This window comes from Vigna umbellata, chromosome 9 (assembly GCF_029865625.1).
Source record: "Vigna umbellata cultivar VRB3 chromosome 9, Vumbellata_1.0, whole genome shotgun sequence".
NCBI classification, from domain to species: Eukaryota; Viridiplantae; Streptophyta; class Magnoliopsida; order Fabales; family Fabaceae; genus Vigna; species Vigna umbellata.
This window is the reverse complement of record NC_142173.1, coordinates 13,728,137-13,741,595: the sequence shown is the minus strand read 5'-3', so window position 1 is coordinate 13,741,595 and position 13,459 is coordinate 13,728,137. Positions and strand designations below refer to the sequence as shown.

General features: G+C 32.0%; 1 pseudogene across 1 annotated transcript; it reads left to right on the top strand.

Annotated features, from left to right (window-relative positions):
* Positions 1 to 11,017: 11,017 nt before the first annotated feature.
* On the top strand, positions 11,018 to 12,789 carry LOC148192645 (BOI-related E3 ubiquitin-protein ligase 1-like; annotated as a pseudogene). The gene is made up of 4 exons (XR_015782249.1): positions 11,018 to 11,489; positions 11,603 to 11,684; positions 11,786 to 12,081; positions 12,162 to 12,789. The product of XR_015782249.1 is annotated as a BOI-related E3 ubiquitin-protein ligase 1-like (transcript).
* The last annotated feature ends 670 nt before the right edge of the window (positions 12,790 to 13,459 follow it).

Here is a 13,459-nt window from a genome sequence, read left to right as displayed (position 1 = left end):
AGATTAGAACTTTTAAAAAAAATGAAATATTATATTATAATTTAAATTCAATATATAGTTTATATATTCAAACAAGATTATTTATAAAATTTTAAGTACGAAAAATAAATATTTATTTTATATAATAAAAAGATAGTTAGGTAATTTTGGTTTATCAAATATAATTGGATCATTTTTAGAAATTATAACACTTAGACTTGCAACAAATTAAAATTAATTACAATTTTTTTTGTATTTAAAATAAAAGAAAAATTTAAAAAAAAGTCCATGGATTGGTCTAACCCATAGGACTTTTATAGATATTTTGATCTATGAATTTTTTTTATGAGGAACTTTTTAGTCTTATGTGAACTTTTCTGACACTAAACTATGTAGATCAAGGACAAACCATATCAAAGAATATTAGAGGACCAAATTCACTGGTCCACTGCCAACACAATCTTATAACCAAATATCAATAATCATTACCAGGAGACTTCATTTTGGACAGTACAAGTTTTGAAAACATTTAATTAACACACGTTAACCCATTCCAAAAGGGATTCAAATCACAAATACTATATGCCAACACTTTTCTATTTTACAAGACTCGCCACAATTAATAGAATCTTCTTTGTTTTTAAAAGGTGCCAAGAAAAAAAATTAGAAATTTTTTATTATAAAAATTCTATTAATATTTCAATAATCTCACATTATTTAAAAGTTTTAAAAATACAATACTGACAAAATTCTAAAGTTGAGAATATCTTTCAACTATGTTTTGATAGAAAAACAAATTAAGCAATACCTTTTCTATTATTATTTTCTCCACCAAGTCTAGAGTAGATGAAAATAACTCCTTGCTTTTTTTAGTAGTAAAATTGTAATTGAGTTCATATTTTCCACATATTTTTTTTTTCTGTTAAACATTAAAAATATTCTAACATTAAATATGTTATAATTATTTTTAATATATTTCAAAACATCAAAGAATAAATCAGTATACTTTGAAAAAAAAAAGTCAGAAAACATAAATTCTTGTAAATGCAAAGATGAATTAATACATCACGCATACACTGATTTTTGAACATATTATACTTATGATGGAAATTTACCAAACAAAAATTGCTTAAATAGTTGTGCACACGTTCAATGGCGGATTTTTGTTGTGGGTTTGGTGAAGGCTTCATCCCATGCTAGCTTTATCTACCTTCCCCCACCTACCAATATATTTTTTGTTCTCATATATCGACTTCATGATGTTTTCTTTCTATTTACAACCTTCAATCTATAATTGTGATTCATTTATATCTTCTAATTTTTCAAATTAACTAGTTTTGCTTCACTAGTTAGTGACATGAAATCATAATAAAAAAAATAATGAATAAATAACTACAAACAATGTTTAGAAAAGTCTTAAGTACATAACCCAAACATAAGTTGGGTTATACCAAGCTCTGTGCTGGCATAAGTTGACCACTATATTATGAAATCGATTAATGTAATGAAAAGAAAACGATACATTAATAATAAAGTTGTTAATAAAGGAATATCGATTTTAATGCACATCCTCCTTCCCTTGCACTTACATTACATAATTAACTTTACATATATATTTTTTTAATTTTTTGGGATGAGATGTTACGTATTTTTTTAGGACCATCCTTTCCTTCCAAATCAGGTTTGCATTCAAACCGTTGAGATTCAAATATTACTACTCATAATTTTAAATTTAGTTGCTGTCTCAACCATACTAACCGAGCTTATTTTGTTCAACGACAATCATATTCTAATCATAATTATCAACAAATAGAATATAATTATCAACATTTCCGTCACTGCTGATGAAATTGTAATCATAATTTCAACAAATTACAATTTTAAAAAACTTTGATATTGAACTATCGGTTTCTCTTATCTAAAGCATGGATCATAATTAAAGAAAGACAAACCAAACACGAAAAGGAGACAACTTTGCTTAAAAACAATATCATTGAACCTCTTAAGTACAGAGTATAGCGTTGCAAGAAGGGAAGGAAAAGTGAATGTACATGCACAAGCTTCGATTCACAATTATAGTTAATGGAGTACTTTCAAAGCTTGAACTATTTTATCAAGAATATTTGAAATTCAAGAAATTAAATAAGATTTACATAAATTTATGTATTGAAATGATCTTTTGTGTCATATTTACACTATTAACAATCTAAAGCAATTGCGATTCTATGAGAATAGAGATTAGTCGTCGAATATTATGAGTGGAATGATTATTTTTGAAAGAATGATTTTGTTTTTGTTGCTATGTATAAAGTGAATTTGATACTCAGTCATGGAATCCCAAGTCACATGTTATGAATTGTCTTTTGTGACTTACTGTCTTGGGAGTGAACAAATATATTTGAAATTGACCTTTTTTTTAATTATCATTATTATATTATTCAACTTCAAGACACTTTATTATTTATTAATTTTTTTAAGTGATTTCAAACATGGAAAAACTAAAATTTTCCACAAAGTTTTAGTTTTCTGATCCTTTAATTCCCAGATTAAAAGGAATAACAAGGAATGGCGTGTGTGATTTGAGTAATAGTAGTTGAAATTGGAATGGAAGTTTAGCATAGATAAGACAGAAGAAGCAAGAGAAAATGCATGAAAGAAAAGAAAATTAGAAGCAAAACACCGACAAGAAAATTGTCATGGGATTTTCATATGATATGTAGTTTCCTAAGGTTGGAAAAAGAGTACTTGAAACAAAACAAAATGACGCTAATATTTATACGCTTTCATGTTACGTGTTGGAGGCTGGAAGGAGCCAGCTACCCAATAAGTTATGGAATTATTCCAACACCAAAAGTTGTGAAAATCGTAAGGCAGATGCTCTCTTTCTTTCGTTCGTTGCCATGTTTTCATTACGTACGTTTTTTTTTTTCTATTCTATACTTTATCTTATACAAGATTCTTTTTATGTAAAATTTCACCAGAGTATAAAATAATAAGAAATATGTTTTTATATATATATTATTCCATCATATCCGATAAAATCAATACTAGCATATGTCTATCTAAATTTTTACTAAACTGAAAACATATAATTTTAAAAGGTGGAGCTAAATTAGAAAATAAATTTTTGACTGCTATTGTTGAATTCATTTTTCTTATTATCTACAACTCCTTCTAAAGATTTTATCTCATTAATAACTGCGCATTAAACAACACCAAGGATTTGTGATTCACGGATCATTTCTTTTTTCTACTCAATGATAATTTTCTGAAATTCGTAATCGTAAATACTTTTATCATTGAGAAAGAAATATTTCAATACAGATCGGATTTGATTTCTCAAAAGTTGTACATGTGAATTGTTTGAATTCATATTTGCCCCATAAAAATATAAAATAAAGTTGAGTTAATTGGTTTGTGAATACAAAATATAATTTTTAACATCATAAACACGTTATAAAATTAAGGAATTATGGACTAAAACCAACATATAGTTTAATCACATTTTTCTAAACATATAGTATTGAGTTTATATTAATAAGAGCTTAGTAAGTCTTGCATTTATCTGTGTAAAAGTTTTTAAAAGCTTATTGATAGGTCAGAATTATTCACCTTGTTGCTAAATCGATTCATGATTTTAATGATAAATTTTTTTTAATAAGACTTATTATTATATGCTTTTTTTTTCCGTAACCTATTATTATTATCATCCAAACTCTTTATTTTTGGAATGAAGAGCATTTTTTTACAGCAGTAGCCAGCACGTATAAGAATAGTAAAAAAATAAAAAAGCACAAAGATAGACAGTGAAAATACAAGGACTAAATATACAAAGAATAATATGTACGTTAGAATATGAATAACATATTTTATGTTCATTTCAATATATATATATATATATATATATATATATATATATATATATATCATTTACCTTGTGTTTCGGTCCTTCTTCGGCCAACTCTTCAAGTAATCCTTTTCAATTGGTGGTTGACCTGCAGAAGACACTCCCACGCTCAAGTAAGATATGTTTCATAAAAGAAGATGATTGTACCTGGACATCAAACCCAATAATTAATCATTAATGCAATATATTTGTAGAGCGTAAGCCAATCTGACCTATTAGTAGCTACTTAATGACAATCAATTCTGATCGGTATAAAAGAGCTGCGTAGGGATTATTATGAGCTTTAAAGGAGGTCTTTAGGAAGTCTATTTTGATGCTTTAAGTCTTCATTGTTCTATGTACCGAGGCAAACTCTAAGAGATTTTTACTCCAAAAAATATGCTTTTAAATAAAGTAAATATTTATTTTTATAATGAAAAGACATTTGAACCTGACAAAGCTGAACTTGTTGAGTAGTTGACCGATAAGAGTTCTTTTTCGAACTTCCTACGCTGAACAGGGATTTCTGAAGCCATTTTTCTAACTTCCCTCTAAACGACTTGAGGCAGGAGTCATTTTTCTGACTTCATGCGTTGAGCGGGGATTTCTGAAGCCATTTTTCTGACTTTCCCCCGAGCGGCTTGAGATAGGAGTCATTTTTTTGACTTCGTGCGTTGAGCGGGGATTTCTAAAGCCATTTTTCTGACTCTCCCGAGCGGTCCTAAGGTAGGAGTCATTTTTCTGACTGCCTGCGTTGAGCGGGGATTTCTGAAGCCATTTTTTTGACTTCCCCCTGAGCGGTCCTGAGGCAGGAGTCATTTTTCTGACTGCCTGCGTTGAACGGGGATTTCTGAAGCCATTTTTCTGACTTCTCCTCGAGCGGTCTTGAGGCACAAATCATTTTTCTAACTTCCTACGTTGAGCGGGGATTTCTGAAGCCATTTTTCTGACTTCCCCCGAGCGGCCATTATAGCTGACCAAGTTGAGGTCTGAACCTTCCTGCACATAATATTTTATAATTTAAAATTAAGAATCGTTAGAACCTGACAAGGTTGATCGCATCTCTGAAGCATCATGTGCATAATATTTATAATTTAAGAGTTGGTAGAACTTGACAAGGTTGAACGCAGCTCTGTACCATAATGTGCATAGTATTTATAATTTAAGAGTTGACAGAACCTGACAAGGTTGAACGCACCTCTGTACCATCATGTGCATAATATTTATAATTTAAGAGTTGGGTTGAATACAGCTCTGAACCATCTTATAATTTAAAATTAAGAATTGGTAGAACATGACAAGGTTGAACGCAACTCTTAACCATCATGTGCGTAAGGTTGAACGCAGCTCTGAACCATCCTGTACATAATATTTTATAATTTAAGATTAAGAATCGGTAGAACCTGACAAGGTTGAACACAACCATGTACCTTTCTGTGCAGGATATTTTTACTCACAAAAATATGAGTTAAATAAATATATTATAATTTGTAAATTATAATGAAAACTGTAACCTGTGAAGGTTGGATGTAGGGCTGAACCTTCCTGAAAGTTCTCAAAACAAAAGTCATGCCTTTAGGAATTATTACGGAATTTTTTACTCTTGTTACAAAATCTGGTGTTGATTCGAATAGCGATGTCGAGACCGAGCGCGCGTGTGGTTCTTCGTGGCTTCATGGGGATGCCGCTCGGCCCCACGGTGGGCGCCAAAATGTTTCGGTAACATTTGTCCGAGGGTCGGTCGTCCTTCCTTGCTATGCTCCGATCGGCCAACTCTTCAAGTAATCCTTGCCGATTGGTGGTTGACCTGCAGAAGACACTCCGACGCTCAAGTCAGATATGTTTCATAAAGAGGTCTATATTTTATTAGGATAGAAAAAGATGATGTACCTGGACATCAGTTGTCTATTTATAAAAGTTGTGACAGTCACGTTCATTGATTAATCATTAGTGTAATAATTAATCATTAATGTAATATATTATGTAATATATTTATATAGCGTAGAGTAATCTGACCTATTAGTGCTTTGTATACTTCATACAATACACCTTGCAATCATATAAAAATAACATTCTCCGTGTAAACACTCTGAATACGTAGAAATAATTTATTTTGTTGTGAATTCTAGGGTTTTTGGTTCATAAAAAATTCAAGATATTTGCCCCCGAAAGCAAGAGAAAAACACAAGGCATACATGTTTGAAGTTGTGTTTGGGAGAGAAAAGTCTAATACGTAGGATTGAATAAATATGAAAAGAAAACTTTAAATGTATGTTATTTATTTTATTGCAACTAAGTAATAAGTCACATTATAAATCCTGATTTTTGAAAAAAAAAATATAAATTTAAAAGAATATGAAACTTTGGACCAAGTCTTGAAACTCTTTCTAGTCTATAGATAGATTTAAGCGAATTAATACAGTTATATTGAAGTGTTATCTTTCAACAATAACGCGTTAATATAACTGCTTCTAGAATTTGTTTCTTCAGTCTCTAATCTCTTTCATTCTATCACTTTTTCATTTGTTAATTGAAAATATTAAACAAATTATCAATAGTAAAAAAACAAATTATATTGTAATATAAAATATATGTCTAATATTTTTAATACAATTTTTTTGTTAAAAATATAAAATATAGGCTGTTTAGTTTTATCGATATATGATGATGAAAATGTTGGAGCACCTTGAAAATAACACCTAGTTAAATTAAGAATGGGAAAGTTTGGCAGAGATGTTTGTAGTGTTTTTGAAAGTGAAGAATAAAAGTTAAATAAGGTGAGTTGGAAAGTGGAAAAGAGAAGATATATGGTTTGGTATGGTTGAACTTTGAAAGGCAATAGCAGCTTCTCTTGTTTGCATCCAAAGTGAGAATAATGACAATTATCACCACAGTCATTCCAAACAATGCCAGCCCATGCCATGCCTTTTTTTCATTATAATTATCAATCTCATTACTAAATAAATAAGTATATAAATTTATGCATATATGCTTGCTAGCTAGCTACAACCAAAGCAAACCAACCCCATCAGAATTGAGAAGATGGAGCTCCCTAATAGTGAAATAAATGGTTGGGTTGGCATCATAGTAAACCTTTCATAGCAGTAGAAGTCGTTTTCTCTTGTGCGTCTTCGCCCTAAATTATGTTCCTACTTTCTATGCATCACATTATTTGTTTGTTCACCAAGAGACATTGAAAACTCCACAAAATCAATTTTAGATTTTCAATCTTTTTCCACCTTCTCCACATCCTTATCTCTTTGCATTTATATACCCTTACTCACCTCACTCTGTGTTTTCAACAAAATCCTTTTATAAATGCTCAATATAAAGATTATACCATACACATAATTATCACTTAGCTTAATCAATTATGAACCAAACACTTAATAACTTTTTCAATTCTATACAAAATATTAATGGATCGATAGGTACTAATAAAAAAATTCATCATAAAATCTAAAATATATATTTAATATCTAAATAGTTAGGTACTCTTTTACTACGCTTATATTACTAAAATACTTTAACTTAATCAAATGGTAAAAATAAGACTAAAAACAAAATCTTAATCTCAACTTAAAATTTAAAAATTTTGTAGACAAAAACTTAACCTAAAGTCTATATAAAAAGAAAGGCCATCAATTATTTTACCAAAATTACAGGCCATCAAAACTCATGTACCATTTTCTAACCACCAACCTTTGACCAGCCACTCAATAAAACCATAACCACATATATATGCCGTCAAACATTGTGGGGGAATTGTTTATATTTAAGTGAAATTTGAAAAGCTAAAGTAATAGACCTTAGCAACAAGAGAGAAATAAAAAAATAAAAATTGTTTTTCTATAGCAGTTCCCAGAAGTGCTTTTTGATTTCCCTTCTTCTCCTTCTTCCTTGTCAATTTCTCTGTGGACACCGCACCACGTCTTCTGAGGCATTGCCATTATCATGATCGAAAATGGAAGTCACAGAGCTTGTTGTGGCTGCCAATAACATTATCATCATCCAGAGGGAAAACCACTGTACCTACTAACACATACGTAGCCACATAAATTATAACATCACCGACCTTCTCCATTTTCTATGCTGACAACGTCATTAATATCCCCCTACCTATTTTACCCTCTCTTTTTCAACATATCTTCTTTCAATTTAAATATATAAATATTTTTTTCATATTTTTTAATTTAGTTTTAATATTAAATGATATATCAATGATGAATATAATTAGTTTATTATGAAACTTTTATAAAATAAATTTACTTATTATGATTTTTTTTCTTATAATTTAATTTATCTATTGAAAAATATTCTAGCTTGTAATCTCTTCCTTTTTAACCGCAGCATTTTGAAATTTTTTTCTTGTTTTTTCATATTTTTTAAATTTAAAAATAACACTACTTTTTCAGCGATCTTATTTTTATTTTTTCCTTTGATATTTAATTAAGGTTTAATACCTCTTTTGGTCCCTAGAAAGGGGGCCAATGTTCAATGTGGTCCCACCTTTTTTTAGAAGTTCAATGTGATCCCATCTTTTGTAAAAAGTGTGCAATCAAGTCCTTTTTGGAAACGGCGTTAAGTTTTTAACGGAGCAGCTGACAGGGTGGACTGAAGTTAGTTACGTGGCATTGTGTGGGTAATACGTGGCAGTGAGAGGGTGATACGTGGCTTTGAGAGGGTAAATCAGAAATTAGGGTTTGAGTTGCAGAGAAATTGGGAATTTGGGATTTATCGTCGTGTTTCTTCTTAAGGGTGTTTCTTCTTAAGGGTGTTCGTCGTGTTTGAAAAGTTGGGATAAAGGATCTTCTCGGTGGTCCATTTGGAAATACAGAACTGTGCAAATATAGAACTGAACTGCAGTTACATAACCATTTGGAAACTTCCTAAAATCAAGAAGCCGTCCTTTCGAGGGAAAATTTGTGGAGACTTTTGGAGGAAAAAAGGAACAATTTCTTTGGCAGCAAATAAAGGGCGTTTGTTGGCCATTGGATTAGGAGCTGTTAACATGGCAGCAACGAGACCCCCTGTACTTGTCCCAGCAATCACGTCAAAGTAATCTGCAATCCTTGCATTCTCACCGTCTAACTCCTATATATGTATGCATAGACAGACATTCAGAAGCCTTAGAATCTAACTTAAAATTTAAAACACTGCAATTTGCTAACCTGAAGTTGAGCCTCAAGGTAGGCAAGAAGAACACCGGGAATGATTCCTCGAATACCACCACCGTCAATGCTAAGAACCGTAATGAAATTCCATTTGAAGACCTAACAAGAAGTCGTCCTTCGTTTGAGTCTAAGAGTAACACGACGAACAGTCTTCAGAAGAAATCCCAAATTCCCAATTTCTCTGCAACTCAAACCCTAATTTCTGATTTACCCTCTCACAAAGCCACGTATCACCCTCTCACTGCCACGTATTACCCACACAAAGCCACGTAACTAACTTCAGTCCATCCTGTCAGCTGCTCCGTTAAAAACTTAACGCCGTTTCCAAAAAAGACTTGATTGCACACTTTTTACAAAAGATGGGATCACATTGAACTTCTAAAAAAAGGTGGGACCACATTGAACATTGACCCCCTTTCTAGGGACCAAAAAAGGTATTAAACCTTTAATTAATTTACATGTATACTTAATATTTTTTTATCAATAACAGATATTGATTTGGTGACAGTAAGATAAATATTAATTAACCTTAATTAGTTTAGCATTAGAAGAAAAAATGTTATTCACAAAACATATTCATTATTTATTTTAACACGTGGAAAAGTAGAGTTACTTCCTTGAACTGTTTTTTATTTCCTTAAAGTAATCTTTTTAAAAACAGGAAAATTATATGGTATGAAGACTTAACTGTTAACAAATATAAATATCAATTGAATAGTACATTAGATGAAAATGATGAACGGTTAACTGCATTGTGATTTTTTTTAAAGGATGGGACAGCTTTCAAATAATAATGTTTGAAATCGTCACACCTGAAATCTTAATAAAATTAACATTGAAAAAGTTAATCAAAGACTAAATAATTGTAGTATTTTTATAATTTTTTTCTCCGGTCTTTTAAATCAATTTTCTATTACATATGACCTCACATGAAACTTAATAAATATATCATCAAATAAATTTATGTGCATGTTTGATCAGCACTAGCTTTTTATTTATTTATATCTACTTATTTTTATATTTAGTGATGATCAACTCGGATACTTAAAACAAATTTAGCTGTTAGAAGACTTATCCTTCTATTTGTAAATATGAATTTCATACTGATTATTTATATTTAAACAAGTCCAATGAGTGATATTAATTTAACAGCGAGACACCGTAGAAATATAAAAAGTAAATATATTTAATGAGCGAAAATTAACTTAGTTGAATAAGAAACAAAGAGAATCTTGATATATATTAAAGACAAGGAAGAGGAGTTTTTTCATTGGAATGTAGCAAAAAATGTTACAGAGAAGAATGTGATTTGATGAGAGAAAATTACAAGACTAAAGTTATTTCTCTGCTGTTCACACAACATCATACATACATGCACATCAAAATCATAAAATCAATTGTTTTACTACTATTTTTCAACCAATTATGTATATATATATATGCATCCAGTATTATTTAAAACTTGTTAATAAATATTTTATAAAAAAATATTAACATAACAATAAATACTAAATCCTCTCCAAACATTGCAAGGAGATGCCATTTTAGAATGAGTATATATAAAGTAAGAAATCTTACAGATAAATAAGAAATAATGGTCTTAAAAGATACGATAATCAGTGGATTAATACATAAAAAATAATAAAGATATCCATAAAAATGTAACAGCATGTTCTATAAATAGTAAAATTGAAAGATATGTTGTTTGGAAGGAGCGTGTGGCATATATTTTGAAAAGTTCCGACACGTCTGAAAATGAAATAATAAAGAGAAAGGAGTAACGAATAGTTTAGCTTAAGCATATGGTTATTTTTTGAAGAAAGTGGAAGGGTATGAAGAAAGGAAAGGTGAAAAGAATTGCAGAGGCAGAATGGTGGAATGGTATGAGTGGTGTTATTATTAGTAAATATTGTGATGAAAGGTTAATTATTGTTGATGAGGATTTGGTGAAAAAAAAAAGGGACTAAATTAGGGAAAGTAATAATAGGAAAGGGGAGACTAGGTGTGAAGAAAAGGCAAGTAAACATAAACCGGAGGCGAGGAAGGGAAGCAAAGAAATAAGGTGTTTATTTGTTGGACTCATTCGCTTCAAACGCATCTATCGCTTCCCCACCTCTTTCTACTACCACTCTCTGAAGATGGTGCTGCTTCTGCTGTTGCCTTTGCTGGCCCTTTTCTCAAGAGATACCGTTTCTTCCATTCTCTTTTGATTCCTTCTCATCTCCTTTCATTTTTTTTTTATATATATTTTTGCTTTTGGTCCATCCTCTTATTGAACACTCCGCCTTATAGGCCTTCCCGTCTTTATTTCTCTCATTTTTCTTCTGTGTTTCTCATTATTATTGCTTTCTCTCTCTCTCTCTTACTTCTGCATTTCCATTCACATTCTCTCAAACCATCATGGCTGTTCAAGCTCAATATCCCTCCAATGTACTCTTTCTAGACTGCAGGTTTGCATCTTCTTTCCCGTTTCAATTTTTCCATCTTTCCACCTTCTTTTCTTTTGCACATGACAATCATTCTTTTCTCATTACTGTTATTATCATTCATGTATTTGGAACAGCGGAAAAGAACCACCACATGACTATTCTTTGCAGGGGAACTCCTTGATCATAATCAATCTCCTATGTTATTCAATAACGGAGGTACTTTTTTTATTTTTCCTCTGTTCTGTCCAACACTTATGCATGTAGTTGTTCTTATTAAACTATTGAAGAATCACCTGTTTGAATGATTCATGAAACAGGTAGTAATTCTCGAAAGAGAGGAAGAGAAGCAGCAGCAGCAGCAGCTAAGGCCATTGCGCCAAACCTTGTCAATTCCTTCTCTTTACAATCACAATCACAATCTCCACAGTTCGTAGACCTCACTCAACTTCATAATCAAAATGTAGTCTCCACAGGACTGGGCTTATCCTTTGGTGACCAACAATTACATCAGCAGCAACAGCAAAATCATGGTGTCACTCCTCTTCTTTTCTATCTCTATTACCCGATGGTTTGACCTTGCAAATCAAACAACAGCACGATGAATCGACCGATTCCTTCAAGTCAGGTACCTTTACATGCTTGTACTGTTAACAATGGAGGTCGTGATTAAAAAAAAATGTTATTTTATCGATATTGTTAATTTAAAGGGCGAGCAATTGCGACGGACATTGACGGAGAAGAGGAAGAGGCATTATCGGGCACTGTTAAGGGTAACGGAGGAATCGGTGTTGCGGCGGCTGAGGGAGAAGGAAGCAGAGGTGGAGAAAGCTACTAACGCAACGCGGAGCTGGAGGCACGCGCGGCACAGCTTGGCGTGGAGACGCAGCTTTGGCAGGCCAAGGCGAAGGCGCAGGAAGCAACTGCAGCATCGTTGCAGGCGCAGCTGCAGCAGGCCATGATGAGCGGCGAAGACGGCAGAGGAGGGCTGTCATGTGCCGGGGGCGAGGCGGAGGATGCCGAATCAGCATGTGTTGACCCGGAGCGAGTTGGTCCGAAATGCAGAGGTTGCGCAAAACGGGTGGCTTCTGTGGTGGTTTTGCCGTGTCGACACCTGTGCATCTGCGCTCAGTGCAACACGCATTTTCGGGCGTGTCCAGTTTGCCTCACCGTTAAAAATTCAACCGTTCAAGTCTATTTTCTTAATTTCAGGACCAATTCACATGTCTCTCCCAACTAAACACACCCAAATCAATATCTCCTTAAACAATAATAGTAATAATTATAAGAAAAAAAAATCAAATATTTTATTTATTTTTTTCCACTCTCTCTCTAGTTACTATCTTTTTAACGAATCCAAGGGGGTTTTTTTCTTTGTTGTTGTACATGATTGAAAAGAGAATTAAGAATTGGGTGACTCATTTTTGTTTTCTTTTTTAAAATTATTAACCCTCCTTGAATTTTATATTTCTTCAATAGAGCACAGTCAATTTAATTGCCTAGGTGATGTCTTTCCAAATTCAGAGTGTGTATGTGCTGTTGTCTCCATTTAAATGTCAGAATCTTGCACAATTAGAAAAAGTTTCGTTAATTTGACACCATGACACGAATAGGATGCTAACTAATTTTTTTTTCTTGGGGAGCGTTGAGGTGTGATAATTGAAATTTGGTTTGGTTTGAAGAGTGAGGAACACTTTCAGTTCCAAGCACTACATTACAAGGGCACACAAATTTAATTGAATTATGGGATATGGTTTTTGGTTGTGGGAAGGGAACGAATTGATTTCTGAACGGTCTCAAATGGCTGTCCACATTTCATGGACTCCACTGTCCGGTGGAAAGAGTACAGTACACAAATATATATATATATATATATATTTTTTTTCACTTTAAACCTATGAATTTTCATTTTTCATCTCTCAATTTATAGTTTATGTTTAAATTCTTATTTGTAGATCTTTTCATTTTCAAGACTAAATCCATTTTTTTTTCTT